The following is a 24965-nucleotide window of genomic DNA, read 5'->3' on the forward strand; positions in this document are numbered from 1 at the left end:
AATTACTTCATGCAAAATTAAAATTTGAATGTCTTTACTGTTTGCAGATATCATTATTTTTAAGGTTTGAATAGACTGTTGCAACTATGATGAACTGTTTAGAACTCGGTGACTAATGCAGGACACTATCACCAACCTTTTTCAGTTGGTTAATATCTGATCAATCATGAAATGATAATAAATTGTTTTGAACTACTGCATGTGACAGCTTAAGGTGTGCTTCCACCAACCAAATGTAGCTTCTTTTATACCTTATCTACTTTAGGAAACCACTTTGATATAAGTCACTGAATCTTCTCCTTTTCAGTTGGTTAATATCTGATCCATCATCAGTTGATGATAAATTGTTTTAAACTACTGCATGTGACAGTTTAAGTTGTGCTTCCACCAACCAAATTTAGCTTCTTTTTTACCTTATCTACTTTAGGAAACCACTTTGATATATATCACTGGATCTTCTCCTTGGAGAATAAGCATGGCAGCAGTGGGATTTGATTCCAGCGGCTTGAATAGCTCTGTCATCCTACAAACTGCTGTACACTTTAAAATATTTTAGCTCTCATATCTGGAATGTCATTCAAAACTTTACCCAAAGTCAGGAAAAGCTGAGATAAAATGCAAAAGAAGCCAGGTACATTTAACAAGTAATGATTATATTTGACTTCAAATTTCCTTCATTTAGTGCAACTGATGTATCCAAACAACTTTGAAGTATTATTCAAATGCCTAAAATAGACAGCTGTGAGATTAAAATCCAGAGTGATAGGAAAGTTAGAGAAATCAGAATATAAATCCATCAATTTATACCAATGAGTCACGTTGCCAACATTTCCATCTCTAATTGTATGATAAGACAACTCAGTAATTAAATATTAGTTATGATATTACTTCTAATTACTTCATGCCAACTTAATTTTGGCTCATCTTTACTGTTAGCAGATAACATTTTTAAAACATTTGGGAAGTCTCTTGTAACAATGATGAACTGTTGAGTAGCTAGAGGAATCTTCCACCAACAAATTTCAGCTGGGTAATGTCCTATCTAATGGAAAAAAAGAATCACTTTGACATCAATAACTGGCCTACTCTTTGTAAAATAAATATGGCAGCAGTGGGATTTTTACCCACGCCTCCGAAGAGACTGGAGCCTTAATCCAGCGCCTTAGACCGCTCGGCCATGCTACCACATGTGCATATCATTAGGATAGCTCACAGATCTAGAACATCAAAATTAAAGGGTTTTTTGTTTTAAAGTATTAATTGAAAAGATTTCAGCAAAGGTTAAAAGAAAGTTCATTATTAAACATAAAATTTATGAGAAATTCATATTTTTTATTGAATTGCATTTTGTTTATTTTCATTGAAATAAGAAAAGAAATTGAGATGCATGAAGTAATAAAATATTAGTTCTGATAGGGCACATAATTACTTCATGCAAAATTAAAATTTGAATATCTTTACTGTTAGCAGATATCATTATTTTTAAGGTTTGAGAAGACTGTTGCAACTATGATGAACTGTTTAGAACTCGGTGACTAATGCAGGACACTATCACCAACGTTTTTCAGTTGGTTAATATCTGATCAATCATGAAATGATAATAAATTATTTTTAACTACTGCATGTGACAGCTTAAGGTGTGCTTCCACCAACCAAATGTAGCTTCTTTTATACCTTATCTACTTTAGGAAACCACTTTGATATAAGTCACTGAATCTTCTCCTTTTCAGTTGGTTAATATCTGATCAATCATCAGTTGATGATAAATTGTTTTGAACTACTGCATGTGACAGCTTAAGGTGTGCTTCCACCAACCAAATTTAGCTTCTTTTATACCCTATCTACTTTAGGAAACCACTTTGATATATATCACTGGATCTTCTCCTTGGAGAATAAATATGGCAGCAGTGGGATTTGATTCCAACGGCTTGAATAGCTCTGTCATCCTACAACCTGCTGTACACTTTAAAATATTTTAGCTCTCATATCTGGAATGTCATTCAAAACTTTACCCAAAGTCAGTAAAAGCTTAGACAAAATGAAAAAGAAGCCAGGTACATTTAACACTTAATGATTATATTTGACATAAAATTTCCTTCATTTAGCGCAACTGATGTATCCAAACAACTTTGAAGTATTATTCAACTGCCTAAAATAGACAGCTGTGAGATTAAAATCCAGAGTGATAGTAAAGTTAGAGAAATCGGAATATAAATCCATCAATTTATACCAATGAGTCATGTTGCCAACATTTCCATCTCTAATTGTATGATAAGACAACTCAGTAATTAAATTTTAGTTATGATATTACTTCTAATTACTTCATGCCAACTTAATTTTGGCTCATCTTGAATGTTAGCAGATAACATTTTTAAAACATTTGGGAAGTCTCTTGTAACAATGATGAACTGTTGAGTAGCTAGAGGAATCTTCCACCAACAAATTTCAGCTGGGTAATGTCCTATCTAACGGAAAAAAAGAATCACTTTGACATCAATAACTGGCCTACTCTTTGTATAATAAATATGGCAGCAGTGGGATTTGAACCCACACCTCTGAAGAGACTGGAGCCTTAATCCAGCGCCTTAGACCGCTTGGCCATGCTACCACATGGGCATATCATTAGGATAGCTCACAGATCTAGAACATCAAAATTAAAGGGTTTTTTGTTTTAAAGTATTAATTGAAAAGATGTCAGCAAAGGTTAAAAGAAAGTTCATTATTAAACATAAAATCGATGACAAATTCATATTTTTTATTGAATTGCATTTTGTTTATTTTCATTGAAATAACAAAAGAAATTGAGATGCATAAAGTAATAAAATATTAGTTCTGATAGGGCACATAATTACTTCATGCAAAATTAAAATTTGAATGTCTTTACTGTTTGCAGATATCATTATTTTTAAGGTTTGAGAAGACTGTTGCAACTATGATGAACTGTTTAGAACTCGGTGACTAATGCAGGACACTATCACCAACCTTTTTCAGTTGGTTAATATCTGATCAATCATGAAATGATAATAAATTGTTTTGAACTACTGCATGTGACAGCTTAAGGTGTGCTTCCACCAACCAAATGTAGCTTCTTTTATACCTTATCTACTTTAGGAAACCACTTTGATATAAGTCACTGAATCTTCTCCTTTTCAGTTGGTTAATATCTGATCAATCATCAGTTGATGATAAATTGTTTTAAACTACTGCATGTGACAGCTTAAGTTGTGCTTCCACCAACCAAATTTAGCTTCTTTTATACCTTATCTACTTTAGGAAACCACTTTGATATATATCACTGGATCTTCTCCTTAGAGAATAAGTATGGCAGTAGTGGGATTTGATTCCAGCGGCTTGAATAGCTCTGTCATCCTACAACCTGCTGTACACTTTAAAATATTTTAGCACTCATATCTGGAATGTCATTCAAAACTTTACCGAAAATCAGGAAAAGCTGAGATAAAATGCAAAAGAAGCCAGGTACATTTAACAAGTAATGATTATATTTGACTTCAAATTTCCTTCATTTAGTGCAACTGATGTATCCAAACAACTTTGAAGTATTATTCAAATGCCTAAAATAGACAGCTGTGAGATTAAAATCCAGAGAGATAGTAAAGTTAGAGAAATCGGAATATAAATCCATCAATTTATACCAATGAGTCACGTTGCCAACATTTCCATCTCTAATTGTATGATAAGGCCACTCAGTAATTAAATATTAGTTATGATATTACTTCTAATTACTTCATGCCAACTTAATTTTGGCTCATCTTTACTGTTAGCAGATAACATTTTTAAAACATTTGGGAAGTTTCTTGTAACAATGATGAACTGTTGAGTAGCTAGAGGAATCTTCCACCAACCAACTTCAGCTGGGTAATATCCTATCTAATAAAAAAGAAGAATCACTTTGACATCAATAACTGGCCTACTCTTTGTATAATAAATATGGCTGCAGTGGGATTTGAACCCATGCCTCCGAAGAGACTGGAGCCTTAATCCAGCGTCTTTGAGTGCTCGGCCATGCTAGCACATGTGCATATCATTAGGATAGCTCACAGATCTAGAACATCAAAATTAAAGGGTTTTTTGTTTTAAAGTATTAATTGAAAAGATTTCAGCAAAGGTTAAAAGAAAGTTCATTATTAAACATAAAATTGATGAGAAATTCATATTTTTTATTGAATTGCATTTTGTTTATTTTCATTGAAATAACAAAAGAAATTGAGATGCATAAAGTAATAAAATATTAGTTCTGATAGGGCACATAATTACTTCATGCAAAATTAAAATTTGAATTTCTTTACTGTTTGCAGATATCAGTATTTTTAAGGTTTGAGAAGACTGTTGCAACTATGATGAACTGTTTAGAACTCGGTGACTAATGCAGGACACTATCACCAACCTTTTTCAGTTGTTTAAATTCTGATTCATCATGAAATGATAATAAATTGTTTTGAACTACTGCATGTGACAGCTTAAGGTGTGCTTCCACCAACCAAATGTAGCTTCTTTTATACCTTATCTACTTTAGGAAACCACTTTGATATAAGTCACTGAATCTTCTCCTTTTCAGTTGGTTAATATCTGATCCATCATCAGTTGATGATAAATTGTTTTAAACTACTGCATGTGATAGCTTAAGTTGTGCTTCCACCAACCAAATTTAGCTTCTTTTTTACCTTATCTACTTTAGGAAACCACTTTGATATATATCACTGGATCTTCTCCTTGGAGAATAAGTATGGCAGCAGTGGGATTTGATTCCAGCGGCTTGAATAGCTCTGTCATCCTACAACCTGCTGTACACTTTAAAATATTTTAGCTCTCATATCTGGAATGTCATTCAAAACTTTACCAAAAATCAGGAAAAGCTGAGATAAAATGCAAAAGAAGCGAGATAGATTTAACAATTAATGATTATATTTGACTTCAAATTTCCTTCATTTAGCGCAACTGATGTATCCAAACAACTTTGAAGTATTATTCAAATGCCTAAAATAGACAGCTGTGAGATTAAAATCCAGAGTGATAGGAAAGTTAGAGAAATCGGAATATAAATCCATCAATTTATACCAATGATTCACGTTGCCAACATTTCCATCTCTAATTGTATGATAAGACAACTCAGTAATTAAATATTATTTATGATATTACTTCTAAATACCTCATGCCAACTTAATTTTGGCTCATCTTGACTGTTAGCAGATAACATTTTTAAAACATTTGGGAAGTCTCTTGTAACAATGATGAACTGTTGAGTAGCTAGAGGAATCTTCCACCAACAAATTTCAGCTGGGTAATGTCCTATCTAATGGAAAAAAAGAATCACTTTGACATCAATAACTGGCCAACTCTTTGTACAATAAATATGGCAGCAGTGGGATTTGAACCCACAGCTCCAAAGAGACTGGAGCCTTAATCCAGCGCCTTAGACCGCTCGGCCATGCTACCACATGTGCATATCATTAGGATAGCTCACAGATCTAGAACATCAAAATTAAAAGGGTTTTTTTGTTTTAAAGTATTAATTGAAAAGATGTCAGCAAAGGTTAAAAGAAAGTTGATTATCAAACATAAAATCGATGAGAAATTCATATTTTTTAATGAATTGCATTTTGTTTATTTTCTTTGAAATAACAAAAGAAATTGAGATGCATGAAGTAGTAAAATATTAGTTCTGATAGGGCACATAATTACTTCATGCAAGATTAAAATTTGAATATCTTTACTGTTAGCAGATATCATTATTTTAAAGGTTTGAGAAGACTGTTGCAACTATGATGAACTGTTTAGAACTCGGTGACTAATGCAGGACACTATCACCAACCTTTTTCAGTTGGTTAATATCTGATTAATCATGAATTGATAATAAATTGTTTTGAACTACTGCATGTGACAGCTTAAGGTGTGTTTCCACCAAATGTAGCTTCTTTTATACCTTATCTACTTTAGTAAACCACTTTGATATAAGTCACTGAATCTTCTCCTTTTCAGTTGGTTAATATCTGATCAATCATCAGTTGATGATAAATTGTTTTAAACTACTGCATGTGACAGCATAAGTTGTGCTTCCTCCAACCATATTAGCTTCTTTTATACCTTATCTACTTTAGGAAACCACTTTGATATATATCACTGGATCTTCTCCTTGGAGAATAAATATGGCAGCAGTGGGATTTGATTCCAGCGGCTTGAATAGCTCTGTCATCCTACAACCTGCTGTACACTTTAAAATATTTTAGCTCTCATATCTGGAATGTCATTCAAAACTTTACCGAAAATCAGGAAAAGCTGAGATAAAATGCAAAAGAAGCCAGGTACATTTAACAAGTAATGATTATATTTGACTTCAAATTTCCTTCATTTAGTGCAACTGATGTATCCAAACAACTTTGAAGTATTATTTAAATGCCAAAAATAGACAGCTGTGAAATTAAAATCCAGAGATATAGAAAAGTTAGAGAAATCGGAATATAAATCCATCAATTTATACCAATGAGTCACGTTGCCAACATTTCCATCTCTAATTGTATGATAAGACGACTCAGTAATTAAATATTAGTTATGATATTACTTCTAATTCCTTCATGCCAACTTTATTATGGCTCATCTTTACTGTTAGCAGATAACATTTTTAAAACATTTGGGAAGTATCTTGTAACAATGATGAACTGTTGAGTAGCTAGAGGAATCTTCCACCAACAAATTTCAGCTGGGTAATGTCCTATCTAACGGAAAAAAAGAATCACTTTGACATCAATAACTGGCCTACTCTTTGTATAATAAATATGGCAGCAGTGGGATTTGAACCCACGCCTCCGAAGAGACTGGAGCCTTAATCCAGCGCCTTAGACCGCTCGGCCATGCTACCACATGTGCATATCATTAGGATAGCTCACAGATCTAGAACATCAAAATTAAAGGGTTTTTTGTTTTAAAGTATTAATTGAAAAGATTTCAGCAAAGGTTAAAAGAAAGTTCATTATTAAACATAAAATTGATGAGAAATTCATATTTTTTATTGAATTGCATTTTGTTTATTTTCATTGAAATAACAAAAGAAATTGAGATGCATAAAGTAATAAAATATTAGTTCTGATAGGGCACATAATTACTTCATGCAAAATTAAAATTTGAATGTCTTTACTGTTTGCAGATATCAGTATTTTTAAGGTTTGAGAAGACTGTTGCAACTATGATGAACTGTTTAGAACTCGGTGACTAATGCAGGACACTATCACCAACCTTTTTCAGTTGTTTAAATTCTGATCAATCATGAAATGATAATAAATTGTTTTGAACTACTGCATGTGACAGCTTAAGGTGTGCTTCCACCAACCAAATGTAGCTTCTTTTATACCTTATCTACTTTAGGAAACCACTTTGATATAAGTCACTGAATCTTCTCCTTTTCAGTTGGTTAATATCTGATCCATCATCAGTTGATGATAAATTGTTTTAAACTACTGCATGTGATAGCTTAAGTTGTGCTTCCACCAACCAAATTTAGCTTCTTTTATACATTATCTACTTTAGGAAACCACTTTGATATATATCACTGGATCTTCTCCTTTTCAGTTGGTTAATATCTGATCAATCATCATTTGATGATTAATTGTTTTGAACTACTGCATGTGACAGCTTAAGGTGTGCTTCCACCAACCAAATTTAGCTTCTTTTATACCCTATCTACTTTAGGAAACCACTTTGATATATATCACTGGATCTTCTCCTTGGAGAATAAATATGGCAGCAGTGGGATTTGATTCAGCGGCTTGAATAGCTCTGTCATCCTACAACCTGCTGTACACTTTAAAATATTTTAGCTCTCATATCTGGAATGTCATTCAAAACTTTGCCCAAAGTCAGGAAAAGCTGAGATAAAATGCAAAAGAAGCCAGGTACATTTAACAAGTAATGATTATATTTGACTTCAAATTTCCTTCATTTAGTGCAACTGATGTATCCAAACAACTTTGAAGTATTATTCAAATGCCTAAAATAGACAGCTGTGAGATTAAAATCCAGAGTGATAGGAAAGTTAGAGAAATCGGAATATAAATCCATCAATTTATACCAATGATTCACGTTGCCAACATTTCCATCTCTAATTGTATGATAAGACAACTCAGTAATTAAATATTATTTATGATATTACTTCTAAATACCTCATGCCAACTTAATTTTGGCTCATCTTGACTGTTAGCAGATAACATTTTTAAAACATTTGGGAAGTCTCTTGTAACAATGATGAACTGTTGAGTAGCTAGAGGAATCTTCCACCAACAAATTTCAGCTGGGTAATGTCCTATCTAATGGAAAAAAAGAATCACTTTGACATCAATAACTGGCCAACTCTTTGTACAATAAATATGGCAGCAGTGGGATTTGAACCCACGCCTCCAAAGAGACTGGAGCCTTAACCCAGCGCCTTAGACCGCTCAGCCATGCTACCACATGTGCATATCATTAGGATAGCTCACAGATCTAGAACATCAAAATTAAAGGGTTTTTTATTTTAAAGTATTAATTGAAAAGATGTCAGCAAAGGTTAAAAGAAAGTTCATTATTAAACATAAAATCGATGAGAAATACATAATTTTTATTGAATTGCATTTTGTTTATTTTCATTGAAATAACAAAAGAAATTGAGATGCATGAAGTAATAAAATATTAGTTCTGATAGGGCACATAATTACTTCATGCAAAATTAAAATTTGGATATCTTTACTGTTTGCAGATATCATTATTTTTAAGGTTTGAGAAGACTGTTGCAACTATGATGAACTGTTTAGAACTCGGTGACTAATGCAGGACACTATCACCAACCTTTTTCAGTTGGTTAATATCTGATCAATCATGAATTGATAATAAATTGTTTTGAACTACTGCATGTGACAGCTTAAGGTGTGCTTCCACCAACCAAATGTAGCTTCTTTTATACCTTATCTACTTTAGGAAACCACTTTGATATAAGTCACTGAATCTTCTCCTTTTCAGTTGGTTAATATCTGATCAATCATCAGTTGATGATAAATTGTTTTAAACTACTGCATGTGACAGCTTAAGTTGTGCTTCCACCAACCAAATTTAGCTTCTTTTATACCTTATCTACTTTAGGAAACCACTTTGATATATATCACTGGATCTTCTCCTTAGAGAATAAGTATGGCAGTAGTGGGATTTGATTCCAGCGGCTTGAATAGCTCTGTCATCCTACAACCTGCTGTACACTTTAAAATATTTTAGCACTCATATCTGGAATGTCATTCAAAACTTTACCGAAAATCAGGAAAAGCTGAGATAAAATGCAAAAGAAGCCAGGTACATTTAACAAGTAATGATTATATTTGACTTCAAATTTCCTTCATTTAGTGCAACTGATGTATCCAAACAACTTTGAAGTATTATTCAAATGCCTAAAATAGACAGCTGTGAGATTAAAATCCAGAGAGATAGTAAAGTTAGAGAAATCGGAATATAAATCCATCAATTTATACCAATGAGTCACGTTGCCAACATTTCCATCTCTAATTGTATGATAAGGCCACTCAGTAATTAAATATTAGTTATGATATTACTTCTAATTACTTCATGCCAACTTAATTTTGGCTCATCTTTACTGTTAGCAGATAACATTTTTAAAACATTTGGGAAGTTTCTTGTAACAATGATGAACTGTTGAGTAGCTAGAGGAATCTTCCACCAACCAACTTCAGCTGGGTAATATCCTATCTAATAAAAAAGAAGAATCACTTTGACATCAATAACTGGCCTACTCTTTGTATAATAAATATGGCTGCAGTGGGATTTGAACCCATGCCTCCGAAGAGACTGGAGCCTTAATCCAGCGTCTTTGAGTGCTCGGCCATGCTAGCACATGTGCATATCATTAGGATAGCTCACAGATCTAGAACATCAAAATTAAAGGGTTTTTTGTTTTAAAGTATTAATTGAAAAGATTTCAGCAAAGGTTAAAAGAAAGTTCATTATTAAACATAAAATTGATGAGAAATTCATATTTTTTATTGAATTGCATTTTGTTTATTTTCATTGAAATAACAAAAGAAATTGAGATGCATAAAGTAATAAAATATTAGTTCTGATAGGGCACATAATTACTTCATGCAAAATTAAAATTTGAATTTCTTTACTGTTTGCAGATATCAGTATTTTTAAGGTTTGAGAAGACTGTTGCAACTATGATGAACTGTTTAGAACTCGGTGACTAATGCAGGACACTATCACCAACCTTTTTCAGTTGTTTAAATTCTGATTCATCATGAAATGATAATAAATTGTTTTGAACTACTGCATGTGACAGCTTAAGGTGTGCTTCCACCAACCAAATGTAGCTTCTTTTATACCTTATCTACTTTAGGAAACCACTTTGATATAAGTCACTGAATCTTCTCCTTTTCAGTTGGTTAATATCTGATCCATCATCAGTTGATGATAAATTGTTTTAAACTACTGCATGTGATAGCTTAAGTTGTGCTTCCACCAACCAAATTTAGCTTCTTTTTTACCTTATCTACTTTAGGAAACCACTTTGATATATATCACTGGATCTTCTCCTTGGAGAATAAGTATGGCAGCAGTGGGATTTGATTCCAGCGGCTTGAATAGCTCTGTCATCCTACAACCTGCTGTACACTTTAAAATATTTTAGCTCTCATATCTGGAATGTCATTCAAAACTTTACCAAAAATCAGGAAAAGCTGAGATAAAATGCAAAAGAAGCGAGGTACATTTAACAATTAATGATTATATTTGACTTCAAATTTCCTTCATTTAGCGCAACTGATGTATCCAAACAACTTTGAAGTATTATTCAAATGCCTAAAATAGACAGCTGTGAGATTAAAATCCAGAGTGATAGGAAAGTTAGAGAAATCGGAATATAAATCCATCAATTTATACCAATGATTCACGTTGCCAACATTTCCATCTCTAATTGTATGATAAGACAACTCAGTAATTAAATATTATTTATGATATTACTTCTAAATACCTCATGCCAACTTAATTTTGGCTCATCTTGACTGTTAGCAGATAACATTTTTAAAACATTTGGGAAGTCTCTTGTAACAATGATGAACTGTTGAGTAGCTAGAGGAATCTTCCACCAACAAATTTCAGCTGGGTAATGTCCTATCTAATGGAAAAAAAGAATCACTTTGACATCAATAACTGGCCAACTCTTTGTACAATAAATATGGCAGCAGTGGGATTTGAACCCACGCCTCCAAAGAGACTGGAGCCTTAATCCAGCGCCTTAGACCGCTCAGCCATGCTACCACATGTGCATATCATTAGGATAGCTCACAGATCTAGAACATCAAAATTAAAGGGTTTTTTGTTTTAAAGTATTAATTGAAAAGATGTCAGCAAAGGTTAAAAGAAAGTTCATTATTAAACATAAAATCGATGAGAAATACATAATTTTTATTGAATTGCATTTTGTTTATTTTCATTGAAATAACAAAAGAAATTGAGATGCATGAAGTAATAAAATATTAGTTCTGATAGGGCACATAATTACTTCATGCAAAATTAAAATTTGGATATCTTTACTGTTTGCAGATATCATTATTTTTAAGGTTTGAGAAGACTGTTGCAACTATGATGAACTGTTTAGAACTCGGTGACTAATGCAGGACACTATCACCAACCTTTTTCAGTTGGTTAATATCTGATCAATCATGAATTGATAATAAATTGTTTTGAACTACTGCATGTGACAGCTTAAGGTGTGCTTCCACCAACCAAATGTAGCTTCTTTTATACCTTATCTACTTTAGGAAACCACTTTGATATAAGTCACTGAATCTTCTCCTTTTCAGTTGGTTAATATCTGATCAATCATCAGTTGATGATAAATTGTTTTAAACTACTGCATGTGACAGCTTAAGTTGTGCTTCCACCAACCAAATTTAGCTTCTTTTATACCTTATCTACTTTAGGAAACCACTTTGATATATATCACTGGATCTTCTCCTTAGAGAATAAGTATGGCAGCAGTGGGATTTGATTCCAGCGGCTTGAATAGCTCTGTCATCCTACAACCTGCTGTACACTTTAAAATATTTTAGCTCTCATATCTGGAATGTCATTCAAAACTTTACCGAAAATCAGGAAAAGCTGAGATAAAATGCAAAAGAAGCCAGGTACATTTAACAAGTAATGATTATATTTGACTTCAAATTTCCTTCATTTAGTGCAACTGATGTATCCAAACAACTTTGAAGTATTATTTAAATGCCTAAAATAGACAGCTGTGAAATTAAAATCCAGAGAGATAGAAAAGTTAGAGAAATCGGAATATAAATCCATCAATTTATACCAATGAGTCACGTTGCCAACATTTCCATCTCTAATTGTATGATAAGACCACTCAGTAATTAAATATTAGTTATGATATTACTTCTAATTCCTTCATGCCAACTTAATTATGGCTCATCTTTACTGTTAGCAGATAACATTTTTAAAACATTTGGGAAGTCTCTTGTAACAATGATGAACTGTTGAGTAGCTAGAGGAATCTTCCACCAACAAATTTCAGCTGGGTAATGTCCTATCTAACGGAAAAAAAGAATCACTTTGACATCAATAACTGGCCTACTCTTTGTATAATAAATATGGCAGCAGTGGGATTTGAACCCACGCCTCCAAAGAGACTGGAGCCTTAATCCAGCACCTTAGACCGCTCGGCCATGCTACCACATGTGCATATCATTAGGATAGCTCACAGATCTAGAACATCAAAATTAAAGGGTTTTTTGTTTTAAAGTATTAATTGAAAAGATTTCAGCAAAGGTTAAAAGAAAGTTCATTATTAAACATAAAATTGATGAGAAATTCATATTTTTTATTGAATTGCATTTTGTTTATTTTCATTGAAATAACAAAAGAAATTGAGATGCATAAAGTAATAAAATATTAGTTCTGATAGGGCACATAATTACTTCATGCAAAATTAAAATTTGAATGTCTTTACTGTTTGCAGATATCAGTATTTTTAAGGTTTGAGAAGACTGTTGCAACTATGATGAACTGTTTAGAACTCGGTGACTAATGCAGGACACTATCACCAACCTTTTTCAGTTGTTTAAATTCTGATCAATCATGAAATGATAATAAATTGTTTTGAACTACTGCATGTGACAGCTTAAGGTGTGCTTCCACCAACCAAATGTAGCTTCTTTTATACCTTATCTACTTTAGGAAACCACTTTGATATAAGTCACTGAATCTTCTCCTTTTCAGTTGCTTAATATCTGATCCATCATCAGTTGATGATAAATTGTTTTAAACTACTGCATGTGATAGCTTAAGTTGTGCTTCCACCAACCAAATTTAGCTTCTTTTTTACCTTATCTACTTTAGGAAACCACTTTGATATATATCACTGGATCTTCTCCTTGGAGAATAAGTATGGCAGCAGTGGGATTTGATTCCAGCGGCTTGAATAGCTCTGTCATCCTACAACCTGCTGTACACTTTAAAATATTTTAGCTCTCATATCTGGAATGTCATTCAAAACTTTACCAAAAATCAGGAAAAGCTGAGATAAAATGCAAAAGAAGCGAGGTACATTTAACAATTAATGATTATATTTGACTTCAAATTTCCTTCATTTAGCGCAACTGATGTATCCAAACAACTTTGAAGTATTATTCAAATGCCTAAAATAGACAGCTGTGAGATTAAAATCCAGAGTGATAGGAAAGTTAGAGAAATCGGAATATAAATCCATCAATTTATACCAATGATTCACGTTGCCAACATTTCCATCTCTAATTGTATGATAAGACAACTCAGTAATTAAATATTATTTATGATATTACTTCTAAATACCTCATGCCAACTTAATTTTGGCTCATCTTGACTGTTAGCAGATAACATTTTTAAAACATTTGGGAAGTCTCTTGTAACAATGATGAACTGTTGAGTAGCTAGAGGAATCTTCCACCAACAAATTTCAGCTGGGTAATGTCCTATCTAATGGAAAAAAAGAATCACTTTGACATCAATAACTGGCCAACTCTTTGTACAATAAATATGGCAGCAGTGGGATTTGAACCCACGCCTCCAAAGAGACTGGAGCCTTAATCCAGCACCTTAGACCGCTCGGCCATGCTACCACATGTGCATATCATTAGGATAGCTCACAGATCTAGAACATCAAAATTAAAGGGTTTTTTGTTTTAAAGTATTAATTGAAAAGATGTCAGCAAAGGTTAAAAGAAAGTTCATTATTAAACATAAAATCGATGAGAAATACATAATTTTTATTGAATTGCATTTTGTTTATTTTCATTGAAATAACAAAAGAAATTGAGATGCATGAAGTAATAAAATATTAGTTCTGATAGGGCACATAATTACTTCATGCAAAATTAAAATTTGGATATCTTTACTGTTTGCAGATATCATTATTTTTAAGGTTTGAGAAGACTGTTGCAACTATGATGAACTGTTTAGAACTCGGTGACTAATGCAGGACACTATCACCAACCTTTTTCAGTTGGTTAATATCTGATCAATCATGAATTGATAATAAATTGTTTTGAACTACTGCATGTGACAGCTTAAGGTGTGCTTCCACCAACCAAATGTAGCTTCTTTTATACCTTATCTACTTTAGGAAACCACTTTGATATAAGTCACTGAATCTTCTCCTTTTCAGTTGGTTAATATCTGATCAATCATCAGTTGATGATAAATTGTTTTAAACTACTGCATGTGACAGCTTAAGTTGTGCTTCCACCAACCAAATTTAGCTTCTTTTATACCTTATCTACTTTAGGAAACCACTTTGATATATATCACTGGATCTTCTCCTTAGAGAATAAGTATGGCAGCAGTGGGATTTGATTCCAGCGGCTTGAATAGCTTTGTCATCCTACAACCTGCTGTACACTTTAAAATATTTTAGCACTCATATCTGGAATGTCATTCAAAACTTTACCGAAAATCAGGAAAAGCTGAGATAAAATGCAAAAGAAGCCAGGTACATTTAACAAGTAATGATTATATTTGACTTCAAATTTCCTTCATTTAGTGCAACTGATGTATCCAAACAACTTTGAAGTATTATTCAAATGCCTAAAATAGACAGCTGTGAGATTAAAATCCAGAGAGATAGTAAAGTTAGAGAAATCGGAATATAAATCCATCAATTTATACCAATGAGTCATGTTGCCAACATTTCCATCTCTAATTGTATGATAAGGCCACTCAGTAATTAAATATTAGTTATGATATTACTTCTAATTACTTCATGCCAACTTAATTTTGGCTCATCTTTACTGTTAGCAGATAACATTTTTAAAACATTTGGGAAGTCTCTTGTAACAATGATGAACTGTTGAGTAGCTAGAGGAATCTTCCACCAACAAATTTCAGCTGGGTAATGTCCTATCTAATGGAAAAAAAGAATCACTTTGACATCAATAACTGGCCTACTCTTTGTATAATAAATATGGCAGCAGTGGGATTTGAACCCATGCCTCCGAATAGACTGGAGCCTTAATCCAGCACCTTAGACCGATCGGCCATGCTACCACATGTGCATATGATTAGGATAGCTCACAGATCTAGAACATCAAAATTAAAGGGTTTTTTGTTTTAAAATATTAATTAAAAAGATTTCAGCAAAGGTTAAAAGAAAGTTCATTATTAAACATAAAATTGATGAGAAATTCATATTTTTTATTGAATTGCATTTTGTTTATTTTCATTGAAATAAGAAAAGAAATTGAGATGCATGAAGTAATAAAATATTAGTTCTGATAGGGCACATAATTACTTCATGCAAAATTAAAATTTGAATGTATTTACTGTTTGCAGATATCAGTATTTTTAAGGTTTGAGAAGACTGTTGCAACTATGATGAACTGTTTAGAACTCGGTGACTAATGCAGGACACTATCACCAACCTTTTTCAGTTGGTTAATATCTGATCAATCATGAAATTATAATAAATTGTTTTGAACTACTGCATGTGACAGCTTAAGGTGTGCTTCCACCAACCAAATGTAGCTTCTTTTATACCTTATCTACTTTAGGAAACCACTTTGATATATATCACTGGATCTTCTCCTTGGAGAATAAATATGGCTGCAGTGGGATTTGATTCCAACGGCTTGAATAGCTCTGTCATCCTACAACCTGCTGTACACTTTAAAATATTTTAGCTCTCATATCTGGAATGTCATTCAAAACTTTACCCAAAGTCAGTAAAAGCTTAGATAAAATGAAAAAGAAGCCAGGTACATTTAACAATTAATGATTATATTTGACTTCAAATTTCCTTCATTTAGCGCAACTGATGTATCCAAACAACTTTGAAGTATTATTCAAATGCCTAAAATAGACAGCTGTGAGATTAAAATCCAGAGTGATAGGAAATTTAGAGAAATCGGAATATAAATCCATCAATTTATACCAATGAGTCATGTTGCCAACATTTCCATCTCTAATTGTATGATAAGACAACTCAGTAATTAAATATTAGTTATGATATTACTTCTAATTACTTCATGCCAACTTAATTTTGGCTCATCTTGACTGTTAACAGATAACATTTTTAAAACATTTGGGAAGTCTCTTGTAACAATGATGAACTGTTGAGTAGCTAGAGGAATCTTCCACCAACAAATTTCAACTGGGTAATGTCCTATGTAATGGAAAAAAAGAATCACTTTGACATCAATAACTGGCCTACTCTTTGTATAATAAATATGGCAGCAGTGGGATTTGAACCCACACCTCTGAAGAGACTGGAGCCTTAATCCAGCGCTTTAGACCGCTTGGCCATGCTACCACATGGGCATATCATTAGGATAGCTCACAGATATAGAACATCAAAATTAAAGGGTTTTTTGTTTTAAAGTATTAATTGAAAAGATGTCAGCAAAGGTTAAAAGAAAGTTCATTATTAAACATAAAATCGATGACAAATTCATATTTTTTATTGAATTGCATTTTGTTTATTTTCATTGAAATAACAAAAGAAATTGAGATGCATAAAGTAATAAAATATTAGTTCTGATAGGGCACATAATTACTTCATGCAAAATTAAAATTTGAATGTATTTACTGTTTGCAGATATCAGTATTTTTAAGGTTTGAGAAGACTGTTGCAACTATGATGAACTGTTTAGAACTCGGTGACTAATGCAGGACACTATCACCAACCTTTTTCAGTTGGTTAATATCTGATCAATCATGAAATGATAATAAATTGTTTTGATCTACTGCATGTGACAGCTTAAGGTGTGCTTCCACCAACCAAATGTAGCTTCTTTTATACCTTATCTACTTTAGGAAACCACTTTGATATAAGTCACTGAATCTTCTCCTTTTCAGTTGGTTAATATCTGATCCATCATCAGTTGATGATAAATTGTTTTAAACTACTGCATGTGACAGCTTAAGTTGTGCTTCCACCAACCAAATTTAGCTTCTTTTTTACCTTATCTACTTTAGGAAACCACTTTGATATATATCACTGGATCTTCTCCTTGGAAAATAAGCATGGCAGCAGTGGGATTTGATTCCAGCGGCTTGAATAGCTCTGTCATGCTACAACCTGCTGTACACTTTAAAATATTATAGCTCTCATATCTGGAATGTCATTCAAAACTTTACCCAAAGTCAGGAAAAGCTGAGATAAAATGCAAAAGAAGCCAGGTACATTTAACAAGTAATGATTATATTTGACTTCAAATTTCCTTCATTTAGTGCAACTGATGTATCCAAACAACTTTGAAGTATTATTCAAATGCCTAAAATAGACAGCTGTGAGATTAAAATCCAGAGTGATAGGAAAGTTAGAGAAATCGGAATATAAATCCATCAATTTATACCAATGAGTCACGTTGCCAACATTTCCATCTCTAATTGTATGATAAGGCCACTCAGTAATTAAATATTAGTTATGATATTACTTCTAATTACTTCATGCCAACTTAATTTTGGCTCATCTTTACTGTTAGCAGATAACATTTTTAAAACATTTGGGAAGTTTCTTGTAACAATGATGAACTGTTGAGTAGCTAGAGGAATCTTCCACCAACCAACTTCAGCTGGGTAATATCCTATCTAATAAAAAAAAAGAATCACTTTGACATCAATAACTGGCCTACTCTTTGTATAATAAATATGGCTGCAGTGGGATTTGAACCCATGCCTCCGAAGAGACTGGAGCCTTAATCCAGCGCCTTTGAGTGCTCGGCCATGCTAGCACATGTGCATGTCGTTAGGATCCCTCACAGATCTAGAACATCAAAATTAAAGCTTTTTTGTTTTAAAGTATTAATTGAAAAGATGTCAGCAAAGGTTAAAAGAAAGTTGATTATCAAACATAAAATCGATGAGAAATTCATATTTTTTATTGAATTGCATTTTGTTTATTTTCTTTGAAATAACAAAAGAAATTGAGATGCATGAAGTAGAAAAATATTAGTTCTGATAGGGCACATAATTACTTCATGCAAGATTAAAATTTGAATATCTTTACTGTTAGCAGATATCATTATTTTAAAGGTTTGAGAAGACTGTTGCAACTATGATGAACTGTTTAGAACTCGGTGACTAATGCAGGACACTATCACCAACCTTTTTCAGTTGGTTAATATCTGATCAATCATGAAATGATAATAAATTGTTTTGATCTACTGCATGTGACAGCTTAAGGTGTGCTTCCACCAACCAAATGTAGCTTCTTTTATACCTTATCTACTTTAGGAAACCACTTTGATATAAGTCACTGAATCTTCTCCTTTTCAGTTGGTTAATATCTGATCCATCATCAGTTGATGATAAATTGTTTTAAACTACTGCATGTGACAGCTTAAGTTGTGCTTCCACCAACCAAATTTAGCTTCTTTTTTACCTTATCTACTTTAGGAAACCACTTTGATATATATCACTGGATCTTCTCCTTGGAAAATAAGCATGGCAGCAGTGGGATTTGATTCCAGCGGCTTGAATAGCTCTGTCATGCTACAACCTGCTGTACACTTTAAAATATTATAGCTCTCATATCTGGAATGTCATTCAAAACTTTACCCAAAGTCAGGAAAAGCTGAGATAAAATGCAAAAGAAGCCAGGTACATTTAACAAGTAATGATTATATTTGACTTCAAATTTCCTTCATTTAGTGCAACTGATGTATCCAAACAACTTTGAAGTATTATTCAAATGCCTAAAATAGACAGCTGTGAGATTAAAATCCAGAGTGATAGGAAAGTTAGAGAAATCGGAATATAAATCCATCAATTTATACCAATGAGTCACGTTGCCAACATTTCCATCTCTAATTGTATGATAAGGCCACTCAGTAATTAAATATTAGTTATGATATTACTTCTAATTACTTCATGCCAACTTAATTTTGGCTCATCTTTACTGTTAGCAGATAACATTTTTAAAACATTTGGGAAGTTTCTTGTAACAATGATGAACTGTTGAGTAGCTAGAGGAATCTTCCACCAACCAACTTCAGCTGGGTAATATCCTATCTAATAAAAAAAAAGAATCACTTTGACATCAATAACTGGCCTACTCTTTGTATAATAAATATGGCTGCAGTGGGATTTGAACCCATGCCTCCGAAGAGACTGGAGCCTTAATCCAGCGCCTTTGAGTGCTCGGCCATGCTAGCACATGTGCATGTCGTTAGGATCCCTCACAGATCTAGAACATCAAAATTAAAGCTTTTTTGTTTTAAAGTATTAATTGAAAAGATGTCAGCAAAGGTTAAAAGAAAGTTGATTATCAAACATAAAATCGATGAGAAATTCATATTTTTTATTGAATTGCATTTTGTTTATTTTCTTTGAAATAACAAAAGAAATTGAGATGCATGAAGTAGAAAAATATTAGTTCTGATAGGGCACATAATTACTTCATGCAAGATTAAAATTTGAATATCTTTACTGTTAGCAGATATCATTATTTTAAAGGTTTGAGAAGACTGTTGCAACTATGATGAACTGTTTAGAACTCGGTGACTAATGCAGGACACTATCACCAACCTTTTTCAGTTGGTTAATATCTGATCAATCATGAATTGATAATAAATTGTTTTGAACTACTGCATGTGACAGCTTAAGGTGTGCTTCCACCAAATGTAGCTTCTTTTATACCTTATCTACTTTAGGAAACCACTTTGATATAAGTCACTGAATCTTCTCCTTTTCAGTTGGTTAATATCTGATCAATCATCAGTTGATGATAAATTGTTTTAAACTACTGCATGTGACAGCATAAATTGTGCTTCCACCAACCAAATTTAGCTTCTTTTATACCTTATCTACTTTAGGAAACCACTTTGATATATATCACTGGATCTTCTCCTTGGAGAATAAATATGGCAGCAGTGGGATTTGATTCCAGCGGCTTGAATAGCTCTGTCATCCTACAACCTGCTGTACACTTTAAAATATTTTAGCTCTCATATCTGGAATGTCATTCAAAACTTTACTGAAAGTCAGGAAAAGCTGAGATAAAATGCAAAAGAAGCCAGGTACATTTAACAAGTAATGATTATATTTGACTTCAAATTTCCTTCATTTAGCGCAACTGATGTATCCAAACAACTTTGAAGTATAATTCAAATGCCTAAAATAGACAACTGTGAGATTATAATCCAGAGAGATAGAAAAGTTAGAGAAATTGGAATATAAATCCATCAATTTATACCAATGAGTCACGTTGCCAACATTTCCATCTCTAATTGTATGATAAGACCACTCAGTAATTAAATATTAGTTATGATATTACTTCTAATTACTTCATGCCAACTTAATTTTGGCTCATCTTTACTGTTAGCAGATAACATTTTTAAAACATTTGGGAAGTCTCTTGTAAAAATGATGAACTGTTGAGTAGCTAGAGGAATCTTCCACCAACCAACTTCAGCTGGGTCCTATCTAATGGAAAAAAATAATCACTTTGACATCAATAACTGGCCTACTCTTTGAATAATAAATATGGCAGCAGTGGAATTTGAATCCTCGCCTCCGAAGAGGCTGGAGCTTTAATGCAGCGCCTTAGACCGCTTGGCCATGCTACCACATGGGCACATCATTAGGATAGCTCACAGATCTAGAACATCAAAATTAAAGGGTTTTTTGTTTTAAAGTATTAATTGAAAAGATGTCAGCAAAGTTTAAAAGAAAGTTCATTATTAAACATAAAATCGATGAGAAATACATAATTTTTATTGAATTGCATTTTGTTTATTTTCATTGAAATAACAAAAGAAATTGAGATGCATGAAGTAATAAAATATTAGTTCTGATAGGGCACATAATTACTTCATGCAAAATTAAAATTTGAATATCTTTACTGTTTGCAGATATCATTATTTTTAAGGTTTGAGAAGACTGTTGCAACTATGATGAACTGTTTAGAACTCGGTGACTAATGCAGGACACTATCACCAACCTCTTTCAGTTGGTTAATATCTGATCAATCATGAATTGATAATAAATTGTTTTGAACTACTGCATGTGACAGCTTAAAGTGTGCTTCCACCAACCAAATGTAGCTTCTTTTATACCTTATCTACTTTAGGAAACCACTTTGATATAAGTCACTGAATCTTCTCCTTTTCAGTTGGTTAATATCTGATCAATCATCAGTTGATGATAAATTGTTTTAAACTACTGCATGTGACAGCTTAAGTTGTGCTTCCACCAACCAAATTTAGCTTCTTTTATACCTTATCTACTTTAGGAAACCACTTTGATATATATCACTGGATCTTCTCCTTAGAGAATAAGTATGGCAGCAGTGGGATTTGATTCCAGCGGCTTGAATAGCTCTGTCATCCTACAACCTGCTGTACACTTTAAAATATTTTAGCTCTCATATCTGGAATGTCATTCAAAACTTTACCGAAAATCAGGAAAAGCTGAGATAAAATGCAAAAGAAGCCAGGTACATTTAACAAGTATTGATTATATTTGACTTCAAATTTCCTTCATTTAGTGCAACTGATGTATCCAAACAACTTTGAAGTATTATTCAAATGCCTAAAATAGACAGCTGTGAGATTAAAATCCAGAGAGATAGTAAAGTTAGAGAAATCGGAATATAAATCCATCAATTTATACCAATGAGTCACGTTGCCAACATTTCCATCTCTAATTGTATGATAAGGCCACTCAGTAATTAAATATTAGTTATGATATTACTTCTAATTACTTCATGCCAACTTAATTTTGGCTCATCTTTACTGTTAGCAGATAACATTTTTAAAACATTTGGGAAGTTTCTTGTAACAATGATGAACTGTTGAGTAGCTAGAGGAATCTTCCACCAACCAACTTCAGCTGGGTAATATCCTATCTAATAAAAAAAAAGAATCACTTTGACATCAATAACTGGCCTACTCTTTGTATAATAAATATGGCTGCAGTGGGATTTGAACCCATGCCTCCGAAGAGACTGGAGCCTTAATCCAGCGCCTTTGAGTGCTCGGCCATGCTAGCACATGTGCATGTCGTTAGGATCCCTCACAGATCTAGAACATCAAAATTAAAGCTTTTTTGTTTTAAAGTATTAATTGAAAAGATGTCAGCAAAGGTTAAAAGAAAGTTGATTATCAAACATAAAATCGATGAGAAATTCATATTTTTTATTGAATTGCATTTTGTTTATTTTCTTTGAAATAACAAAAGAAATTGAGATGCATGAAGTAGTAAAATATTAGTTCTGATAGGGCACATAATTACTTCATGCAAGATTAAAATTTGAATATCTTTACTGTTAGCAGATATCATTATTTTAAAGGTTTGAGAAGACTGTTGCAACTATGATGAACTGTTTAGAACTCGGTGACTAATGCAGGACACTATCACCAACCTTTTTCAGTTGGTTAATATCTGATCAATCATGAATTGATAATAAATTGTTTTGAACTACTGCATGTGACAGCTTAAGGTGTGCTTCCACCAAATGTAGCTTCTTTTATACCTTATATACTTTAGGAAACCACTTTGATATAAGTCACTGAATCTTCTCCTTTTCAGTTGGTTAATATCTGATCAATCATCAGTTGATGATAAATTGTTTTAAACTACTGCATGTGACAGCATAAGTTGTGCTTCCACCAACCAAATTTAGCTTCTTTTATACCTTATCTACTTTAGGAAACCACTTTGATATATATCACTGGATCTTCTCCTTGGAGAATAAATATGGCAGCAGTGGGATTTGATTCCAGCGGCTTGAATAGCTCTGTCATCCTACAACCTGCTGTACACTTTAAAATATTTTAGCTCTCATATCTGGAATGTCATTCAAAACTTTACCGAAAGTCAGGAAAAGCTGAGATAAAATGCAAAAGAAGCCAGGTACATTTAACAAGTAATGATTATATTTGACTTCAAATTTCCTTCATTTAGCGCAACTGATGTATCCAAACAACTTTGAAGTATAATTCAAATGCCTAAAATAGACAACTGTGAGATTATAATCCAGAGAGATAGAAAAGTTAGAGAAATTGGAATATAAGTCCATCAATTTATACCAATGAGTCACGTTGCCAACATTTCCATCTCTAATTGTATGATAAGACCACTCAGTAATTAAATATTAGTTATGATATTACTTCTAATTACTTCATGCCAACTTAATTTTGGCTCATCTTTACTGTTAGCAGATAACATTTTTAAAACATTTGGGAAGTCTCTTGTAAAAATGATGAACTGTTGAGTAGCTAGAGGAATCTTCCACCAACCAACTTCAGCTGGGTCCTATCTAATGGAAAAAAATAATCACTTTGACATCAATAACTGGCCTACTCTTTGAATAATAAATATGGCAGCAGTGGGATTTGAACCCTCACCTCCGAAGAGGCTGGAGCTTTAATCCAGCGCCTTAGACCGCTTGGCCATGCTACCACATGTGCATGTTGTTAGAATAGCTCATAGATCTAGAACATCAAAATTAAAGGGTTTTTTGTTTTAAAGAATTAATTGAAAAGATGTCAGCAAAGGTTAAAAGAAAGTTCATTATTAAACATAAAATCGATGAGAAATTCATATTTTTTATTGAATTGCATTTTGTTTATTTTCATTGAAATAACAAAAGAAATTGAGATGCATGAAGTAGTAAAATATTAGTTCTGATAGGGCACATAATTACTTCATGCAAAATTAAAATTTGAATATCTTTACTGTTAGCAGATATCATTATATTAAAGGTTTGAGAAGACTGTTGCAACTATGATGAACTGTTTAGAACTCGGTGACAAATGCAGGACACTATCACCAACCTTTTTCAGTTGGTTAATATCTGATCAATCATGAATTGATAATAAATTGTTTTGAACTACTGCATGTGACAGCTTAAGGTGTGCTTCCACCAACCAAATGTAGCTTCTTTTATACCTTATCTACTTTAGGAAACCACTTTGATATAAGTCACTGAATCTTCTCCTTTTCAGTTGGTTAATATCTGATCAATCATCAATTGATGATAAATTGTTTTGAACTACTGCATGTGACAGCTTAAGGTGTGCTTCCACCAACCAAATTTAGCTTCTTTTATACATTATCTACTTTAGGAAACCACTTTGATATATATCACTGGATCTTCTCCTTTTCAGTTGGTTAATATCTGATCAATCATCAATTGATGATAAATTTTTTTGAACTACTGCATGTGACAGCTTAAGGTGTGCTTCCACCAACCAAATGTAGCTTCTTTTACACCTTATCTACTTTAGGAAACCACTTTGATATAAGTCACTGAATCTTCTCCTTTTCAGTTGGTTAATATCTGATCAATCATCAGTTGATGATAAATTGTTTTAAACTACTGCATGTGATAGCTTAAGGTGTGCTTCCACCAACCAAATTTAGCTTCTTTTATACCTTAACTACTTTAGGAAACCACTTTGATATATATCACTGGATCTTCTCCTTGGAGAATAAAT

General features: G+C 32.8%; 8 non-coding genes across 8 annotated transcripts; all 8 read right to left on the bottom strand.

Moving 5' to 3' along the window:
* Positions 1 to 2526: 2526 nt before the first annotated feature.
* TRNAL-AAG (transfer RNA leucine (anticodon AAG)) lies at positions 2527 to 2608 on the bottom strand. Its single transcript has one exon. It is a non-coding gene; the product is annotated as a tRNA-Leu (tRNA).
* Positions 2609 to 5372: 2764 nt separating this feature from the next.
* On the bottom strand, positions 5373 to 5454 carry TRNAL-AAG (transfer RNA leucine (anticodon AAG)). Its single transcript has one exon. It is a non-coding gene; the product is annotated as a tRNA-Leu (tRNA).
* A 1338-nt stretch (positions 5455 to 6792) lies between these two features.
* TRNAL-AAG (transfer RNA leucine (anticodon AAG)) lies at positions 6793 to 6874 on the bottom strand. The gene has a single exon. It is a non-coding gene; the product is annotated as a tRNA-Leu (tRNA).
* A 1502-nt stretch (positions 6875 to 8376) lies between these two features.
* TRNAL-AAG (transfer RNA leucine (anticodon AAG)) lies at positions 8377 to 8458 on the bottom strand. Its single transcript has one exon. It is a non-coding gene; the product is annotated as a tRNA-Leu (tRNA).
* Positions 8459 to 11222: 2764 nt separating this feature from the next.
* TRNAL-AAG (transfer RNA leucine (anticodon AAG)) lies at positions 11223 to 11304 on the bottom strand. Its single transcript has one exon. It is a non-coding gene; the product is annotated as a tRNA-Leu (tRNA).
* Positions 11305 to 12645: 1341 nt separating this feature from the next.
* TRNAL-AAG (transfer RNA leucine (anticodon AAG)) lies at positions 12646 to 12727 on the bottom strand. Its single transcript has one exon. It is a non-coding gene; the product is annotated as a tRNA-Leu (tRNA).
* A 1341-nt stretch (positions 12728 to 14068) lies between these two features.
* On the bottom strand, positions 14069 to 14150 carry TRNAL-AAG (transfer RNA leucine (anticodon AAG)). Its single transcript has one exon. It is a non-coding gene; the product is annotated as a tRNA-Leu (tRNA).
* A 9696-nt stretch (positions 14151 to 23846) lies between these two features.
* On the bottom strand, positions 23847 to 23928 carry TRNAF-AAA (transfer RNA phenylalanine (anticodon AAA)). The gene has a single exon. It is a non-coding gene; the product is annotated as a tRNA-Phe (tRNA).
* Positions 23929 to 24965: the final 1037 nt, after the last annotated feature.

The sequence above is a fragment of the Taudactylus pleione genome, unplaced genomic scaffold, assembly GCF_031769625.1.
Source record: "Taudactylus pleione unplaced genomic scaffold, aTauple2 ptg000016l, whole genome shotgun sequence".
In the NCBI taxonomy this organism is placed as follows: Eukaryota; Metazoa; Chordata; class Amphibia; order Anura; family Myobatrachidae; genus Taudactylus; species Taudactylus pleione.